The sequence below is a fragment of the Protopterus annectens genome, chromosome 17.part0 (assembly GCF_019279795.1).
Source record: "Protopterus annectens isolate FY-2018-M chromosome 17.part0, PAN1.0, whole genome shotgun sequence".
Lineage (NCBI taxonomy): Eukaryota > Metazoa > Chordata > Ceratodontiformes > Protopteridae > Protopterus > Protopterus annectens.
In genome coordinates this window covers 685,049,252-685,071,272 of record NC_056751.1, presented here as the reverse complement: position 1 = coordinate 685,071,272, position 22,021 = coordinate 685,049,252, and positions in this window count along the sequence as shown.

The following is a 22,021-nucleotide window of genomic DNA, read 5'->3' as shown; positions in this document are numbered from 1 at the left end:
AGATTGTGGTTTTCTGGCAAACTGTTGTAAAATCATGACAGACTAACACTGCAGATTAATGATGGATATTGTCATGTAACAATACACAATACATACCCTTTGGAAAGTGCATTCAAATGCACAACCTGTTCTGGTATCTACTTTCCATGTGTGTCACAGCAATATGTGAAGGTTGTGCTCAGTGTTTGGTCTTTGCCCCAGTTTTCCATATGGCTTTAACCAGATATCTTTCTGTGGGGGGTTGAGAGGTATGCTGGTGGCTGTTACACAGACTGCTGCAAGGGGATACACACACACACACACACACACACACACACACACACACACACACACACACACACACACACACACACACACACACACACACACACTCACTCATGACCTGCCCTTGCTGATAGTAGAACCTCTACCTGCCTAGCTTTACAAGTGATACTGTTATATACATAACACAAGCACCACAGAACTACTGTAGTGTTGCAGTGTCTGCCACTACTATTCAAGTGGGTGACAATTGCAGGGGGTGTTAGGATTGTCAATGGTGGATTCACAGGCCCTTAACATGGTAGAGCCATCTGAAACACACACACACACACACACACACACACACACACACACACACACACACACACACACACACACACTGCTGCATGGGGACATGCATTGCAACACACATGCACACAGAGTTGACACTTTTCCTATTAGATGACCTACCTATTTAGTTATGTACAATACAGACTGACATGACTATTGCATACACCACAGTGCTTTTCTGTTAGAAAATGTGTAACTGTGCTTGTAAGGTGGATGACATCTGTAGGGGCCATGATTAGATTGGCAATAGGGGAGTTAACAGGGTGGAATAGGCATCTAAAATGGTATAACCATCACATACACACAGGGAAGACAGCCACAGGGGATATGCATACAGAAACACATACACTCACACAATTGTCAATAGTCAGATTAAATCCCCTACCTATCTACTTGTAAGTACTATAGTGATACGTACACATTGCATGCACCATGGAGATTATATGCCAGGTACATAACTCACAACCTCCTACACCATTTAATCTTGGGAATGCCTTCATAGATGGTGGGATAAAACACCCAAAATAGTGACTCTACTCACATATTGCTCTTGCAGACCTGGAGAAGTGATAGTGTAACAAACTTTATGTCAGCATGATGTTTCAGACGGGTATGATGTCTGAAGCTGACATGTCTGTAACTATGGCAACTGTCATGTATTTCCCAGTGATTTGTCATAAAACCCCATTGTTAGGAGACACGGACCATATATATGTTCATAGGTTCATTGGTAGGTACTAGGCTATTGGCCCTAGGGCCTATACAAGTCTAGTCAAAAAGGTACCCTGGCTTTCGCCACCCAAGAAAATTATTTTCCTGTGCCCCTGTCAAGCAGAGCCACAGAAGTGATCCCCAGGGTAAATTTCCTATTTCCCATCCAATCATTAGGATTTTTCTTGAAGAGTGCTAATGAGGAGCTCTGTTTGGCATAGATAGGTAATCTGTTCCAGAGTATGGGAAGTCTCTGGGACAGGAATCTATCCCTCCAGCATGTTCTGTTTATTGTGGTGGCAAGGTTTAGGTCCCTAGAGCATGTAGCTCAGAGGTATTGGGATTTCTTTAAGTGGAGCATGTCCAACAGCTCTGGGTTTGGCATAGCTTTGTATGTTAGACAAACATTTGGATATGCTCCATACATCTGTACAGATGACTGGTATGGCCTGTAGAGTTTAACATGGTGTATGTAAGGTGGATGACATCAACAGGGTCTTTAAAGTAATGCCATGGGAAGGGGGTCAACATGCCTTAAAATGGTATAACTAACACACACACAACAGCCACAGGACATATGCTTCACACACAAACACACACAGTAGTATAGTTCACTGTATTGAGATTCAAACACCTACCTATAGTGCTGCCCACTTATCTCATGCACCACAGAGCTTATATGCCTAGAAAGTGTCCAACAGTGGATCTAATGTTGATGACATGAACAAGGCCTGTAAAGTAATGCAATGGGGGGCACCAGTGTGGAACAAGCCTCAAAATGGTATAACCAACACACATACCAGGGAAAGAGTTCTTACCCACACATACATACATACAGTTGCCAGTATTGAGATTAGAACTCCTACCTAGCTAGCTATTTGTATTATAGTACTACGCAGTTATCACATGTGCCACAGAGCTTATAGGGCTGCCAGGTGTCCAAAGGTACTTCTAAGGTGAATGACATCAGCAGGCCTTGTACAGTAGGGCAATGCGAAGTGTACTGGGTGGAACAGGCCTCAAAATGGTATAACCAAGACACAGAGGGGAATTGGTTCTCACACAAACACAGTATCATGGTCCCCAGTATTATGATTAGTACCCCTATCTATCTAGTTATTTGTACTATAGTGCTATGTAGTTATTGCACATGCCATGGAACTTAGAGGAGTGACAAGTGTCCAAATGTACTTTTAAGGTGAATGACATCAGCAGGCCTTGCAAAGTAAGGCAATGAGAAGTGTACTGGGTGGGAAAGGCCTCAAAATAATGTAACCCCCCCACACACACACAGTTACCAGTACTGAGATTAGAGCTCCTAACTACAGTGCTATGAAGTTATCGCATGTACCACCAAGCTGATAGAGCTGCACACTGTCCAAAGGTAATTCTAAGGTGAATGACATCAACATGTTTTGTAAATTAGGGCAATGGAAAGTGTACTGGGTGGGAAAGGCCTCAAAATACTTTAACCTGCAAACACACAGTTACCAGTACTGATATTAGACTCCCTACTTATCTAGTTATTTGTACTCTAGTGCTATGAAGTTTTGCATGCACCACAGAGCTTAAAGGGCTGAATATTGTCCAGAGGTACTTCTAAGGTGAATGACATCAACAGGCCTTATAAAGTAGGGCAATGGGAAGTGTTCTGGGTGGGAAAGGCCTCATAATACTTTAACCTACAAACACAAAGTTACCAGTACTGAGATTAGAACCCCTACTTATCTAGGTATTTGTACTATAGTGCTACGAAGTTATCACATGTGCCACAGAGCTGATAGGGTTTAAAACTGTCCACAGGTGCTTCTAAGGTGAATGACATCAGCAAACCTTGTACATTTGGGAAATGGGAAGTACCTTAACCTACAAACACACACACACACACACACACACACACACACACACACACACACACACACACACACACACACACACATACATGCATGCGTGTGCACACACACACACACACACACACACACACACACACACACACACACACACACACACACACACACACACACACACACACACACACACACACTGATGTGAGATTACAACCCTTACCTCACTACTATTACACAATGGAGTTCACCTTCATCCTGGCACATGCCACTGGTTACAACTGGTGTTCAATTGTCTGCAGCAGGACATCACTCTATGCCTTTCAGGATGTTTCGCTCTCTCTGTGACTGTCTCTCTCTCTATGTTTGTGTGTGTGTCTCTCTCTCTGTCACTGTCTGTCTCTCTCCTCCCCATGTCTATGCCTGTGCATGATTGAAATATTTTTATATGTTGTCCATATATATATATATATATATATATATATATATATATATATATATATATATATATGTGTGTGTGTGTGTGTGTGTGTGTGTGTGGGTATCACACTCAACAAATACAGTTATATCACATGTGGGCCACCTACAGACAGCTGAGGGTAATCCTGCATGATGAGGGTGGGGAGAGACAGTTAAGGTGTACATAGCTCTCTGCATGCAAAAACATATATGCTTACCCAGGCTATGCTACACTTTGCTGTGAGGGAAAGGTTAGTTTGCTTTTTATTTGTTATATTATTTTATTGCCATTTTCTATTTTGAATAATGTGATTTGTTTTATTTACCTTGTGTTTTACTTGTATTCTGCTTTTAACTGCATATTACAACTTGAAAAGAGACCACAGCACTGTCTCTTGTGAGTCAGGCAGAAATTAGTACAGGTCAATAGAACAGGTCAGTTAAGGTTAACCATCTGTGAACTGAGGGAGTGGAGCCAGTAACTAAACCTTTTATTTAAGGGGTAAAATAAAACATTTCAGAGCTTTACTAGAAAGGCTCACCCAGACTCTGCTACACTTTGCTGTGAGGGAAAGGTTAGTTTGCTTTTTATTTGTTATATTACTTTATTGCCTTTTTCTATTTTGAATACTGTGATTTGTTTTATTTACCTTGTGTTTTACTTGTATTCTGCTTTTAACTGCATATTACAACTTGAAAAGAGACCACAGCTCTGTCTCTTGTGAGTCAGGCAGAAATTAGTACAGGTCAATAGAACAGGTCAATTAAGGTTAATCATCTGTGAACTGAGAGGGTGGAGCTAGGAAATAAACCTTCTATTTAAAGGGGTAAAATAAAACATTTCAGAGCTTTACTAGAAAGGCTCACCCAGACTCTGCCACACTTTGCTGTGAGGGAAAGGTTAGTTTGCTTTTTATTTGTTATATTACTTTATTGCCTTTTTCTATTTTGAATACTGTGATTTGTTATATTTACCTTGTGTTTTACTTGTATTCTGCTTTTAACTGCATATTAAAACTTGAAAAGAGACCACAGCTCTGTCGCTTGTGACTTGGCAGAACTTTTTTTTCCCACTCTCCTACCAGGTTACTGTAATGTTCTTAACTGTCTTTCTAGTTACCTTCCCCTTATATTAATTTGACTATATATCTCATTTCCTCTCTGTTTTTACTGGCTTGTGGGAGTAAGCACAAAATTATCATTTTGTGAAATCACTCCCCTTCAACTATTTAAATTTATTGGCTATACTACTGTATTCCATAGTACCAGAATACAAAAGTGACCATACCTTTCAATCTATTTTGCTGTTTTAAAAATAGTGACTCTATTCTAAAACGTAACTTTTTAGACAGGTAAAACTTAAGTTACCTAGTTTCACATCTAACTCCGCTAGTGCACACTGCAGTGTTTAGGATAAACCATTGTTTTTCCTCTTACCTTTAAGCATCCCTGTGACTAGCACTTGCTTTAAAACCTGCTGGAAAGCACTAGGAAGTCTTAAACTGATACAAGCACTCAAATCCCCTTGTTAATAAGGAGAAATTAATTGCAGACACTAAGCAGTCTATAATTGCAAAGTACCTTGCTAAGGTAAGGGAAAAAAGCTCTTGTACTTTTACAAAAAAAAAAGCACCAAACCAGGCATGTCCAAGGGTCAGCTTCTGGTGATTTCTCCTGTCAACCTGGTGAATCTGGGCATACTGTGTCAATGCAGCAATTGCCTTATGTACATAGACATCCCTCTCCTCCTGCCACCCAACACTACAACCTGCGAGAGATGCACTTACATAGCCAAATTGGAAGTAAAGCTCTCTCCACCCAAGATTGTGCTAGACAGTCAAGAGGAGAATGTTAACACCTGCACTACACCTCAAGCAACACATAGCTCTTTTAAACCCACACCACCAACAGCCACACATAGCAACACTAAACCCACATATGTGGAGGCCCTTAACAGTAACTTGTCCAAGCAACAAGTACCTCTGATGCTGAAACGCAAACACCAATCACAACCAAAGTGTCACATAGCTTACAACACCAGTGTGCCACCCAACAACAGCCCCTAAGGGAAGACAACGTACCCAACACTTTAGTCATAGGTGACTCTATAGTCAGGCACACTGATGTCCCACTCACCAGACTAAACAAGGAGAAAATTACAGTCAGCTGCCTGTTGGGTGCCAGGATCCACCATATAATGCATGCACTCAAGTCACTCCACAACAAGTACAAATATGACTCTGTCATTGTCCATGTTGGAGTGAATGACTTGAGATGTACCTCCCTGGTCTACATGAAAAGAGACATAGAAGAGCTCTCAGATCATGTAGCCCAGGCAGGTATGACTCTAGCCCTGAGTAGCATCCTGCCTTCGCCCAGAATGATGCCACAGTATAAGGACAAAATGATTGACTTCAACAATTGGATAAGCTTCTGGCATCATTCAAAGGGGATCCAGTATCTGTCTGTCTGGGACGACATGATCACCAGACCACGATGTATTGCCAGAGATGGTCTGCACCTGGGATTCAGGTTACTGGCTAAGGCTCTTGCTACCCCTATAGTGCCTATTTTAGGCAAAGTTCAAAGGACAAAACCACCACTGTAACAGGTACAAGCATGCAAAATCTGAAGGTAATGCTACTCAATGCTAGAAGTCTAAACCTCAAAATGCACTCTCTCGAGGCACTCCTAAAAATGGAGAACATTGATATCTGTGCAGTAACTGAGACCTGGTTCAAGGCTCCAGACAGCACCCCTGCAATACCAGGCTACAACTCTTACCACACTTTTTGGCCATCAGGACCAAAACACTAAAGGTGGAGGAGTGTCCATATTCACCAAGGATATTCACAACACCAGGCTAGTTGTCCAACATAATACATCTGAAATTCTCCAGGTGCAACTAATACTAAGTAAGACTGCAATCCAAATTGTAGCTTGCTACAGATCCCTCATCATGCCCCAAGATTTTCACTGCACCTTTCTAAACATATTGGAAAATATTAAGATACAACCAAACACCCTGATACTGAGTGATTTCAACTACCCTGCCATTAACTGGGAAAACTACTTGTATACTAACACCTTTGCCCAACGGGTCTTGGAATTCATAAATTTCAATGCCCTGGATCAACTAATCCTTAGTCCCACCAGGGGCTCCAATATCCTAGACCTGGTCATTACCAACATGGGAAATCGATGCTCCACACCTATGGTCACCCCCTTGTTGGTCAGGTCTGACCATAAGCTAATCATCCTTGACATCCACATCCCACCCCCCCAGTAAGGAAACCTCTGCAAAAAACTTCTCCAAAGCCAACTTCATGCTACTCAAGTCAGAAGTGACAAACTTCATGACACCCATGCAGATGGGAACTGAAAGTTTGACTGCTGAAACCTACACCAAGGCACTGTACGAGCACATCCACTCGTGCATGAATCCTGCCATCCCCAATACAACCAAGATGCTCTCCTCCAAAAAAAGGAAGCCAATCTGGTGGTTCCTTGCCATAAACAAACTTTATAACAAAAGGAAGAAACTGTTGTAGAAATGAGGAAAATCCCAGGATGCAAAAAACTCCCTTACCAGCCTCAGGAAAAAGCTGAGATCCTTCATAAAATCCTCCAAAGCTAGTTACAAAAAGAAAACTGCCAAAGATTCCAAAGACAACCACAAGGCATTCTATAGGTATAATAAAAAACACACAAAGATCCTTCAGAATAATTGGTACCAAATAACCAAAGACAGAATAACTAGTAAAAAATGGTACCAAAAACATGACTGGCTCTGTATAAAACTCAGGTTTAATAAAATATAACAGGGTAATCGCTTTCACAATATAAGTACTTCTTCAGACAACTCATTGCAAAAATCAAGTAGTTTAAATAATACGTCAGTCTTATCTTATAGACACAAGAAGAACTGATAAACACTTTCACATCCAAAAAATCAAGCTCTTTATCTGATATCTTATGTGTAAATGACAAAAATGTCTCTGTATTAGTCAGGAACTGAATAAACTCCATTAGTCGCTCATAAGTCCCATCCCATACAAGAAAGAGGTCATCTAAAACCTTTTGTAAAACTTAATATGAGGAGTATAAATGGAATCAAAAACATGTTTGTCCTCCCATTGAGCCATTACTGTGTTGTCGTGGCTATTAACACAACTAGTGCCCACAGCTACGCCAACCTTCTGAAAGAATAAACACTCATCATACATGAATATATTATTTTCCAAAATCATCTCCAAGAACAAGCAAATCAAATTAACTGTCATGATTTCATAGCTGCTTTTAGAAACTAAGAAATCTTTCAACATATTAATGCTACTTTCATGTGGGATAGATGTAAATAAAGACACTACATCCAAGATGACAAGCAAATATTTCCCATTAAAAATCAACCCACTAACTGAATCATATTGGTCACCCAAAAACTGTTTGGTGTCTATAAGCACCTGATTCTGCAGCTCAAGTATTGGCCTTAATTTCTTCTCTATAAAAATAGAGATTGGCTCTGTAATCCAGCCATTGCCAGCAACAATGGGTCTGAAATGGGGTTTATTTAAATTCTTATGAATCTTTGCCAATCCCTGGAACATTGGTATTAAAGGATGTTCCACTAAAAAATACTCATAAAGTTCCTGGGATATTAGTCCACTGCAATAGCAGTCATTCAAGCTGGAGTTAACTCTATCATGTGATAGTTTAACATACAGATGGTTAACCTCAGTGTAAACACATGAATCCATCACTAGACCCAAAATACTGTCATTGTAGAACTTGGCGTCCATCACCACAATGGATCCACCTTTGTCAGCAGGTTTTATAATCAACTCATTGTCATTCTGTAGCTCTAATAGAGCTTTATGCTCTGCATCACTTAAATTAAAAAAATTCTCTTCATACCCTTACCATAATAAATAGCCATTAAATCATTCTCACATTTTCTTGAAAAGGTGTCTAACACTGGATGCAATGGCGGCTGAAAGACACTCGTTTTTTTAAAAGTAAAGGTTTCAGAGTTACCATCATTACTATATATAGTTTTAAGCATCACATTCATGATATATTGTTTAGTATCAATGATAGTCTCACTTGCAATAGACCCTTGGGCTGGTATAAATGATAGCCCATAGCTAAGCAAAGACATCTGAGATGCAGTCAGTTATTTCTTATGATATTATAGATAACAAAGTCATTTAACCTGTCCACATGGATTTCAGCATCTGCTTTCCACCTTCCTCCATCAGACGCTGCCATTTCCTCCCTCTGCTTTGGGAGCATGAGTGGCGTATCTTCTCCCTCTGTCGTATCATGAGGGGCAAAGGGAGTGTCTCTGTTTGACCGGCTATATTCATAGTTTTTGGGCAGACATCTATTGGTTTGGAAAAAGCAGCCAGGTTTAAAGGGACAGTACCAGATGTACTAGGTACATTACACAGTTCAACGCTGTCAGTATTTCCATTATTAACATTAGCTTGTCTAGTAGCAGTTGGAACTTCAGAAGGAGTGGTATTCATCACTTTCTGAATTTTATTAGAGTTCTCAAGTCACAGAACTAGTTGAAAATACATTTCTAAGCCAGGTGAAAACATTGCCTTTAGAGAAATCAGTAGTGTCTCTACTCAATTTTTTTGTTTTCTGGGTATTTAATTGTTGCTCGTATGAGGAGACATTCCCCTGGATTTACTTATCTTCTGTGCAGGACTAATCTAGTCCTGCACTGAAGCAGCAGTTTAAGAGGAGGACGGCAGCGCGTCATGCATATTAATGAAGGCACGCTGCCTGAACTCCTAATGCTACATGGAGCGTGGACGAGTGCAGGGGGCATGTCTGAGAGCAGAGATCTCAGAATAAACATGTCCCTGCAAAGTGGAAAAGAAGAATGTGTAAAAAATGAGTGAGACTGCTCATAAGTGTCTGCATATCCCCACCAACAGTCCCCATGTGTTCAACATCAACAGTACATTTAAATAAAATGAAGAAACCCTTTTAGTTATTTTTTTTAAAACCCTGAGTACAGCTAACCGTAGGTGTGTGGGTTTGCCCAACACTTAGCTATGGTTGAAGCAGCTGAAAAGGCTGAAGAGGATAACAAGGAATATATATTTTCAAATGAAGCAGCATAGCAATACTGTAGTGGTTAGAGCATCTGCTTAACAAGTAGGCATTCCAGTTTGAGTCCCACTGCAGCACATATCATTTTCCATGTGAAATCTGTATATGAACATAATTTTACATCTTTTTGCCTTATAACCTACACTATAACCTTTAAATGTGAACTGGAGTACTACATGAAATGCACATGTGAAGTGTCAGTGTCATAATGAATAAGGCACTAGTAAGCAGCTTTAAGCACAAATAAGCAGTAGTAAGCATATATAAGCACTAGTAAGCGTACTTAAGTGCATTTGCGTGGGGGTAAGCATTGACTACACAGATTAAGCAAAGTAGAAGCTAACTGAGTGTAAGAACCTGTAACCGGAGGTTAGCAGTGCTTACCATTGTGCAAACCCGTACAAACCCGCTTACAACTGCTTTAAAGTGCCTTAATCACTCTGGATCCAACAGCCCATGTTCTGTCCAGCAACAAAATAAACTGCCTCTGCAAGGCTCAAATTCAGGACCCTGTACAGTATAGTCACAGTAGTTAACCACTAAGCCATCATAGCAATCGATATGAATGAGGTATCCGCAAACTAATCCTCACCACAGGAAAATCAAACCAAACACGTGAACGCAATCTATGTACAGTATGATGTTGGATAACCTGCACAGAACATAAATATGTGAACTGGAGTACTGCAGTAAGCATAGATTTGAGGTGTTATTGTAATAAAGTGTAGAAGTCCCCAGGTCCCTATACAGTGTATGTACACATGAATCACAGATACCAGACACATATATAACCTGTAATGAAGACTAAATCATTGCCAAATGGCAAATATAGTGATAATCAACTATGAAGCAATGCTAACAGCAGCACAGCTCATGTTAGTAAGTGTAAGCAATGTGTAGGGGAGCCAATTCAATCTGCCTAGTGGTATACCTCTTTAAACAGTGCCAGCCTTATGTAAGCAGGTGTGCTCATGGCTTAGCCTTTTCAAAACTGGCCAATCATGGCAAAGTGCAGAAAACTGGCTGTATTTAAACCCTACAGGCAGGAATATGTCTCATAACTGGTTGTAGCTTCCTACTGCAGGCAGAATGGCTGGTGTGGTTGAAGGCACTTATTTCAGAGCACAGTGCTGGGGCATCCAGGAGTCAAAATTCATGGTATGGTTCCTGGTAAAACACCATGATCAGAGACTACTGCAGGGCCAGTACCAGGGCTCACAGTACAAAATGGAAGCCTGGGACAGTTTCACCCATGAGCTCACCAGTGCCACAGGTATCCCTCAGACTGGAGAGCAGGTCAGGCACCACCATGCTGACCTGAAGCAGCGGAGGGGGGATGCCCTGGAACAGTGGATCCAGGAGTGTCGGCAGATGGCCAATGCACCAGTATTGAGTAAGTACACATTCTACTAAGTAGTAAATAATTGCCTAGCTTGTGTATACTATGGATAGGTATGGCTAAATATCAATGCATTTATCTGACAGCTGCAGATGAGAGGGCTGCGAACCAGCAAGCCCATGATGCCAGGCTGCAAAGACTGCGTTGTGAGGCAGGTTAGTAATCAGTCTGCATGTACTGTCATAAAAAAGAATATAACAGCCTTAGAAAGTATTGTACCAGTAGAAATAAATGTGTTAATAGTCTGTGAATAAAGGTATAACCCCTGGAGTGCCTCTGTTTACTCTTCTCTCATATGTTTGCGATCTGTTCCATACTATAAATAGTACTGTTGTATCTTAAGCAGTGTCACCCACACCATGGTATGCAGATAAAATGGGTATGAAGTCCTGCATAACAATGTTGGAAGTGCCAAGAGGTCAGTCATATCGTACAAGTTAGGGAGACTTAGATAGAAAACAGTCAAAAGCTTTACATCAATTCCCTGATAGCACAGTGTACTGTGATGTTAGCAATAATTTTTGTCACACACAGCAGGGGTTTGACTCCTGAGAGTGCTACTAAGTTGTATGCATAATCATACCCCACAACTGTACAGACTGTGATACAATGTTCAGATAGAAAGCTGTATGCATAATTACACCCAACTGTACAGAATTTGCTTGAATTTTCAAATTGTAAGTTATATGCATATTTATACTCCACAACTGTTCCCAGCTGTCCAGCATATCCAGATAAATGGCCCATATCACCAGCTTGGTACCCTGTTTCCCTGAAAATTCAGTGTTATGATCCAAGAAATGTAGGCAGCTGTTAATGACATATAACTGATAGTCAAACGTGTACATAGTCAGAGAATGTATATGAAAACAAACCTGTCATTCTAGCACTTCACCCAAAGTGTATGACAGCAATTCTCAACATATGTTGCATTAACACCTGCAGCCTGTCACACCTGTATTTAAGACACAGGTCACATATATAATAATCTATAAACATACCAGTGTACAATATAAGGCCATTGCATAGTGTAATAATACATGTAAGGGAAAGATCACTGCAGTGACTAAGAATGTTGTGAAAACTACAAGGATATATCAGTTGTTAATTGAACCCTCTGTCTCACCCCTACCATATGGCCATAATAACTCAATGGCACTCCTCAACTGGTATGTGTACACTCCAGACTTTTTTGGGACATATGTCCTAATGGTTAATAAATATTCACATTTGTTTCTATGCATGTGCCATTTTAAAATACACCCACATTGGTGGCCTGTTGCCATCAATGAAACCCGCATGCTCCTGTAATGACCACTGTTGCTCCATATATGCATGTGTTCTGCTTGCTCTGCAACTGTATTAAATCTGGTGTGTCAGGTTAATGGGAATACCTCTGCATGCTGTTATAATTAATCTTGAATGCTGTTGACTGTTACTAACCCATATCTGCCATAAACATGCGACAACACAGCTTGTATGGGAAGGCCGGTCTCAGTGGACCCACCTCAGCTGGCCATGGCACCGGGCACCAGCACATCTGGGGCCCAGCCTGGGATCTCCTCCTCCATGGGCCCTGTGCCACCTTCAGGAGGAACTGCCACAGGGGATGGGGCTCGCCCCCCCCTTTGAAGCGGGTGCAGAGGGGAACCTGTCACACATCAACAGGTCTGGGCCATGGTGTGTAGGGAGCTCAATCTGGAGTATCGAGAGTGGTTACACCAGCTTGAGGGCCAGGTGGCAGTATTAGAGGGTGAGCCTGCCCCTACTACACAGCCCCAGCACAGCCACCTTCAGGGCCATGAAGGTGCAGTGGTGACTGTCCATGGGTGGGGACCTCAGTCCCATTGTTTTCAGTTGGGGGCTCATGGGCTTATGACTTCCAAACATCCCTCCCTGTCCAAGGTGTTTGCCCCCCATATGTGTGATATACCAGCCCTGTATGTCTTGTGTGTCTTGTCTGTTAACCTACCCAACCTCCCTCCCCAAATATACCTACTACCCCTCCCCAACATCCCACTCTCACCTGAAAAAAAAAGGGCAATCTGTTCCCACAAAAAACTCTCGCCCCATACATAGCTGTCTATTTTGCACAAGTGTCCACTGGACACATGTAATCTGGTCTAATTGGCATCACAATGAATATATATTGTCCTCACCCCTCTCCCAGGGGTTTGAGGGTCCAAATGTACCTGCAAATATAGTGTATATGCACAGCTGTTGCTGTACAAAAAATGGGCAGCTATGAACATTTCCTATACCCTTCCTGCACATGCCTAGCTATTTTCCCTACTGTCTTTCCCACTTTGTGCCCCATTTTTCACCACTTTCCTATTAACCCCTTTTCTTTTCTTTTAAAGGAATTAGCACGGGGGAAAGTGGCAGTAGGCACCGTTAAGCAGCGGTAGGTGGGTTTTCGAGGGTTTACGCTAGGGTAAGCTATGCCTACACAGGTTGAGAAATCTGAAGCTAACTGACTGTAAGAAAACATAAGAGGAGGTTGGCAGTGCTTACCGTTGAGCAAACCCACTTACAACTGCTCAATAGTGCCTTAATCACACTGTATCCAACGGCCTTGTCCTGCCTAGCAACAAAATAAGCAGCCTTTGGTATGATCAAACCCAGGACCCTGCACACCATAGCCAAAGTGATTTGCCACTAAACCATCTCAGATATGCATATCTTTGTTGTATTCACAAACATATCATCCAGCCCAGTCATTCAGCAGTACAGAGAATGTATTCCAACATGTAGATGTATGTGTGTGAGTAAATATATTAATGTCTAAATGGTTACAACATAATTGATATATGTATATATATATATATATATATATATATATATATATATATATATAAAACTATATAAATATTTATGAACATGTAAACATGCAAATGCCTACATCTAAAGATATATATGTCCACATCTACATGTCTAAATATATACGGCAGGTTATATAATTATATCAGCAGATATGTGTGTGTATATATATATATATATATATATATATATATATATATATATATATATATATATATATATATATATATATATATATATATATATATATATATATATATATATATATATATATATATATATATATTTAACTGAAACCAAATGACTGAAATTTCATTTCACTGACACTTCATTTCAGTGACAGTTCATTTTGTAGTGACCCTGGAGTTAGAATATATAAGCAATATTATATTATCACATGAAAACTATACATATTCCATTTTCTTGCTAATAATACTTGTCAGTCAAATGAACTGTCAGTGAAATGAAGTGTCAGTCAAATTAAATTTCAGTGAAATGGGGTCAGTGAAATGAAAGTCAGTGAAGTTAGGTGAAATGAAGTATATATATATATATATAGATATATATATATATATATATATATATATATATATATATATATATATATATAAAAATATATACACACACACATATAGGTATATACGGACATACATCTGTAGGTAATGGGGAAATAACAAAACATATATGTCCTCATGCAACGTTAATGGGGTTGAGAGGCCCCACACAATATACGTGTGGTCCGAATAGGCATCCCCCCACAGCCAAACACCTGCACCCTGCAATAAACTACCTAATACAGTCTGCCTCCCACAGGACATGTAATATGTGGAAGCCATCAACGTCCCCAGAATATAGATACACATAGACATATATGCTGATGCAGATATATATCTATATCTATATCTATCTATCTATATATATATATATATATATATATATATATATATATATATATACACACATGTGACTACACATACACACACAGATGTATGTAGGAGGTGCACACAATATGGAACAGCCAGTATGCCTACAGTTAACACCTGAACAACTGGACACTGTATGGGCTAAACATACAAATGCCAGTCATTGCCTGCAACATATACCCATAGAAAGGTCACAGTAAAGACACCACACACAGGTTTGCAGAAATGGGACCCCTTTAATTGTGTACCATAGCGGTCCTATATGCCATACCATATAAACGGAGTACTGCAACTATGAAACAGTTACACTTATAGAGCAGTCTGGAAAGGTACACAACTGTAACAGTTGAAGCCAACCCCTCAGAATGTACAATAGTGCTGAAAGACCGGGCCACAGGGCACCACACAATCAACAGTATGTACTGCAGGTGTGTAGTTCAGCAGCCTCTGTCTACACTCTGTACAATTTCCGTAGGAGGTAAAGACGTTTTGTGATCAAATGGGTTGTACCCAGTGCATAACAAGGCATAACGCACAGAACAGTCTGTACTGCAGAGGCAGTAGGCTTGCAGTACCCAAAGTCATGTTAGTAGTTGCAATATAAGTGGAGTATATGGAACTGCAAATCCACATACCTTGTGGCAGCTCACCCCTGATACCCTCACATTTGTAACAGCCTAGGTCATTTATGGTGCTCTCCACCTAGACTCAATAATACAAGACCATATACCACTGTTACATACACTGGCATCTGCAGTGCTTAAGGGTGCACATGTGTTGTGTAGGTAACACCCACACATATATGGCTCCAGCCCCGGTGTATGTGCAGGGGATACAACAGCAGTGTAGTAATAGCAGCAATGGCAGTGTGATATACTCACAGCCCACTACAGAACAACCCCCAACAGCATGACAAATGTGCAGAGCTTGGTATGTAGATGGGGGACAGAGGCTGGAACACAGGCATGTATGTGGAACAGTGTTGCCATACACTCAGCAAGGTGCTGGTGTTACAGGATAGTCTGCAACATACCCTTAGTCTGGGAAATTAGGTTAGGTATAGACATGGAAGTAGCCATGTACCGGTAGCATGCAACACACACACTGCCAGTGTCATATCTGACACAGGACTTGTGTGGTGGATGGACAATACATGATAGGCATACCTCTGCCCAGCAAGAGGTAGGCCCACAGTAGTGACCTATGCAGACAGACTGCATTCCAAGGTACACTGGTATGTACACACACACACAAACCCTGTAACACCAGTATTATGCAAAGCATTACACAACTCTACCCACAGTCTGTCTGTAGCTCCTGAACCTCCACAAATATGTGTCCTCTCTGAGTGTGCATGTTCTCCTGTAAGAGGTATTGCTACCTGCTGCCTGTATCACTGATGCCCCCACACAGGACGGATGTCCATCACACAGGAAATGTGAAGGGACCATGGCCACATGCTGTAGGGATTTATAATGGATAGTTGCCATGATAGTGGTAATTCAGTGTAGTACATATGTGTCATTATATATATATGGCTATCTGGATAGGTATATCTACATATATTTCCACCATATGTCCTGGACATGGAGTGTAACCATACCACAGCCCCTACAGTCCCAATGTCGTAGTGCAAGGGGATGTCAGGTGTGTATAGCAGGTATATTACTAGACTGTTGCTACTGTCATTGGGATTGTCTTCACAGACATGGTGTGTGTGGATGCTGAAATCTGCTTATAACATGTGTGGCATTGGCTACTGGCAGACATCCTACAGAAATCATTGTAAAGTACTGCTGCTAGCATGTAATGCCCCTGTGGAGTGCAGCAGAGATATTGGCCACTATATATGGAACTTCGGACACACCCTGTACAGTCTGGAGGTATACACATATTCCCTTAGTGCATCACATGTTTACCAGGCCTGACAATATGGATGTAGACAGCCATGTAGATGGGTATAACACATAATGACTAGTATACATTTGGCACCATAGGTGTTGGATTCACACACTCCTGTCTGGCCTGACACATAATGATTGCTGGTACAGGGGTGCCATGGACACATACTATCCACTAGATATTGACATACATCTGTACAGCATCCCACTGGTCTGTCTGACATACATGATGTTTAAGGGAGGCCCAGCAGCAGTACATCTGGCAAGTATCTGCACATGACATCCCACTGGTTAAGTATACTAAGCTGCTAGGCATGTAACAATGCACTGTGCAGGCTACAGGCAGCCTGGCTCAACACTGGCCTACATCTTGTATGGGGGAATGCACATGTACCTGCATATATAGCATAGGTTCATAGGTTCATAGATTAGTACTAGGCTAACTGCCCTTGTGAGCCATTTTAACCCTAGCCAATTGTCCCCTGTGTGATTTAAACCCTGCACCTTGTGTTTGTAAGGCAAACACCTTAACCATTAGGCCACCCTCCCAACCGGCAGGTTCAACAGCCATGTCACAGCACAGGGTAAGATACCACAACTGATGTGAATGCAGCCACAGCCACATATGGTAGGCTAGCATAATATTACAGTATATGGACTATCTGTTCTACACCATCCTCATACGTGCCAGTTACAGAATGTCCCTACATATACTGGGCTGCTACACAGTTTGGCCTGATGGCTGTCTGTGGTATGGGACATGTGTGTGTATGGCCCTACAAACATGTATGGCAGAATGGTACCATACAGTGGGGCAGCATGTAACATCTGATAGAAGGGGAGCTAGGACAATGACATCTACCACAGTCTGTACACAGGCTAAAGTACATATTAACAATACACACATTGTCGACATTCACCATCACTACACAGACCTCAGTACTGTACAAACATCCACAGAATGTCCAGCTTATGTCATGAAATATAACCCCTACTGTACATGACATGTGTAACAATCTGATATATCACTCTCTTGTTATCAGATATGATGACACTATTTATGGCGTACAGCACATATGCACCATTTCATGCACACCATATGTACAAACATTGACAGTGGTGTGACTGACAGCACATACACAGAGCCAGTATATACATGTTGCTGTGATAGCCTTGTATATTTTCCATTGTAATGGTGTTTGTTGCAACATATCTCCTATGAGGGATATGAAGTCAATAACTATCACGGCCTTCACCATCTACAGACTGCAATCCTCACAATACCGTCTGCATTCCACAGTGAGATGCACTGTGGATAACACATGAAACCATAGGCACAACACTGCCCAGTCTGCAGATGACCCTGCAGATGGGGATTCCTCATATTTGTTGCCCTCTTTCCACAGTGTATGTTGTTGGAGGTAAACCCCCAATCCATCTGAGATGTTTTCCAAACAACAGATCTAGTTCCTGCTCACAGTGACTGAAAAGGCCCAGCATCACCATTATGTTCCTAGGTATTGGAATGTGTTTCCATGCAATTGGCTTTTGGATTGTTAACACAGCTGTTCCACATACAATCAGCTGGGGAAGGGCTGCAATTCGTGCAGAGGCCATCGGCTGATCATGAGCATGACATAAAATACACATGCTGCTGCCTAAGCAAGGCTGGTGTGGGTCTCCACATCCACCAGACAGGGAGTGGGGGAGGCAGACAGAGGCAAATACATGTCAGGGAAGGGTGGGAGTGTAAAACTGAAGCATGTCTGTGTCACACACCTACCAGTGCTATCACAGTTCGATGCAGTTATTGGATGCACCACATGGGTAATGTGAGGTGGAGCACTCAGAAAATATATATGTGAGAGTGAGTGACATCTGCAACAGGGATACAGTAGATATACGGTAGGTGTCATACACGTGCCTGTCTGCATGAACAGGTGCCAGCGTCAACACAGGCACACTCACACAGGGAAGCACACACATTGACACACTTGGCAGCGCCAGGAGTGCAACTCATCACTAGTGGGATTGCCACAACACATCAATGTGCAGTTATCACATGCTCCACATGGGTTATACAGAGGCCGAATGGGCAAAGAGTATGAGGAGATGTCAGACATCAGACAGCATGCTTCAGTATGCCCTGGGGGGGTTGTAGTGAGTGCGGATGTGGACATATGCACCATGCAACACACACACGAACACACAGGGTGCAGGTTCTGACATGCATGGGTGCATGTCTACATGGATGTGTGGTGGTCAACTGTGCCAGCAGGCTGTACAAGGGTAGGAGATGGATATACCTTGGTATCAGGCCACATGACAATGGTCTGCATTGTGGCTCAGGCCTGTAGTTACTGCATTTACCCACACAGTTGGATATTGCATCCCCCATCCAGTCACCTGGGTGACTATTGTGTGTGGCCAATGCTGTACACCACATGCCATGTATGTGGTCCTTAGTCCATGATATGGATGGTGTCTGGGATGTGCACACTTCCCACATGCATGTACAATGACATGTGGAACTGTACCTGGGATGTCTGGCCCATGTTGTGAACACAGATTATCATCAGATGTGCCAGTCTTGCCCACCTATGGCAGGAACTGGTACTGGGCAGCAGGTTTACCCTTCACCTACATTGATGGCATGCCAACAGCATTCCCTGATGTCAGTGTCATCTGTCCATACAAAACATGTTGTCAGACATGGTATGACCATTGTGAGTCACATGTGAAGGCACCACAGGTGGTGTAGGTGCTCACTGGGAAATATGGTAGAGGTGCACTGTCTGCATGTATGTGCATATTGGACAGATGGGCAAGGTGACATGTCCTCTGTAGCCCACTGCTATCACTGCATAGCTACTATCAGTGGCCAATATGCAGTATACCACCCACATATTGGCTGCTGCCTAGGCATGTGTGTTCATATGACACATGGGTTGAGTGTGTGCTCTGGGTAATAGTAGGGCTGCTAACTTGGATTGTCTGGCCTTGATGTCACATGTATGGGTATGGCTTTAGACCCCAGCCTCCCAGCTAATTTACATCTGTTATCCCTGTATGGTTGACATTGTGATATATAGTATGGCCACTATAAAATAAATTAGCAAAACCCCCTCCACAATGCCCACAGTTGACACACACTCACCTCTACCCAGGATAACAGTTACTAACACACACACACCTGTCATGTCTGGGAGTATAACCCCAACCTAACTACTTTATTACACTACAGCACTACCAGGTTATGGTACGCACCACAGACATTACTCGAGTACTATTTCCCCAAAGGTGTATTTCACAGTGAATGACATCAGCAGGTTTACCAAAGTATGGCATTTCAACTCTACTGCAAGTGACTAGCATAAAATGCATTGCTCCCTACACAGACAGTGAGATGCACACAAAACATTCACAACTGACAGGTGTGGGTATAGAACTCCTGACCGAAGTCTGTATTACACTACAGCATAGAACTGTTATAGGATGCACCACAGAATTATTAAAGAACTTTTTCACCAAGGTTTTACTTCACAATGAATGACATCAGCAGGATTGGCAATGTAGGGCATTTGAAATGTACTGTGAGTGAGTAGCCTATGATGCATTTTTCCATACACAGACATTGCAACACACACAAAACATCCAGAACTGCCATGAGTGGAAATGGAACCCTAGCACAGTTCTAAATCACACTACAGCAGTATGCAGTTACAGGACACCCTACAGAGATTACTGGGCTATGACTTTCCCACAGGTGTATTTCTAGGTGAGTGACATCAGCAGCCTTGCCAAAGCTGAGTATATGAATTCTAAGGAGTGTGAGTAACCTAAAAAGCATTGTTTATTGTTCAGTCACAGACAGAGACACAAAGACAGTTGCCAAGTCTGGGGTTAGGACACCGACCTAACTACTTTATCACACTACAGCAGTATGCAGTTACAGGACGTGCTGCAGGAATTACTGGGCTATTATTTTCCCAGAGTTGTAGTTCCAAGTGAGTGACATCAGCAGCCTTGCCAAAGTCAAGTATGTGTATTGTATGGGGTGTGAGTGGCCTAAAAAGCATTGCTCTCTACTCAGTCAGACACACACACCAACACAGTTGCCAGGTCTGGGGTTAGAACACCTACCTCACTACTTTATCACACTACAGCAGCATGCAGTCACAAGATGCATTACGGAGATTACTGGGTTATGATTTCTCCATAGGTGTATTTCTAGGTGAGTGACATCAGCAGCCTTGCCAAAGTCGAGTATGTGTATTGTACGGGGTGTGAGTGGCCTAAAAAGCATTGCTCTCTTCACAGTCAGACACACACACACAGTTGCAAGGTCTGGGATTAGAACACCTACTTAACTACTTTACCACACTACAGCAGTATGCAGTTACAGAATGCACTACAGAGTTTACTAGGCTATGATTTCCCCAGAGGTGTATTTCTAGGTGAGTGACATCAGCAGCCTTGCCAAAGTCGAGTATGTGTATTGTACGGGGTGTGAGTGGCATAAAAAGCACTGCTCTTTACACAGTCAGACACGCACACACACACACACACACACACACACACACACACACACACACACACACACACACACACACACACACACACACACACACACACACACACACACACACACACACACACACACACATTCACCAGATCTGGGGTTAGAACACCTACCTAGCTACTTTTTCACACTACAGCAGTATGCAGTTACAAGCTGTGATACAGAGATTACTGGGCTATGATTTCCCCAGAGGTGTATTTCTAGGTGCGTGACATCTGCAGCCTTGCCAATGTTGTGTATATGAACTGTACTGAGTGTGAGTAGCCTAGAAAGCATTTCTCTCTACACAGGCAGAGACCAAGATATGCACACATACACACACTCACACAGTTGCCAAGTCTGGGGTTAGGACTACTACCTAACTAGTTTCTTAGTACAGCAGTACACAGCTATGGGACGCGCCATGGGGATTACTGAGCTACATCTCCCCCAAAGGTGTATTTCACATTGGATGACCTCAGCAGGCTTCTCATTAATCTGCTATGGGGAGGGTGGTGTGTGCATGGGTCATAACCCATTCATGTAGGGGTTGACATGCCACATGCGGGCACACATGGGGTCATATGCCACAGGTACGTGTATACAGCTGCTAGGTGACAACTTTCTTGTACAGTCATGTTGCACAGCTGGCACGTGCAACATGCTGTCATGCTGACAGATACTGG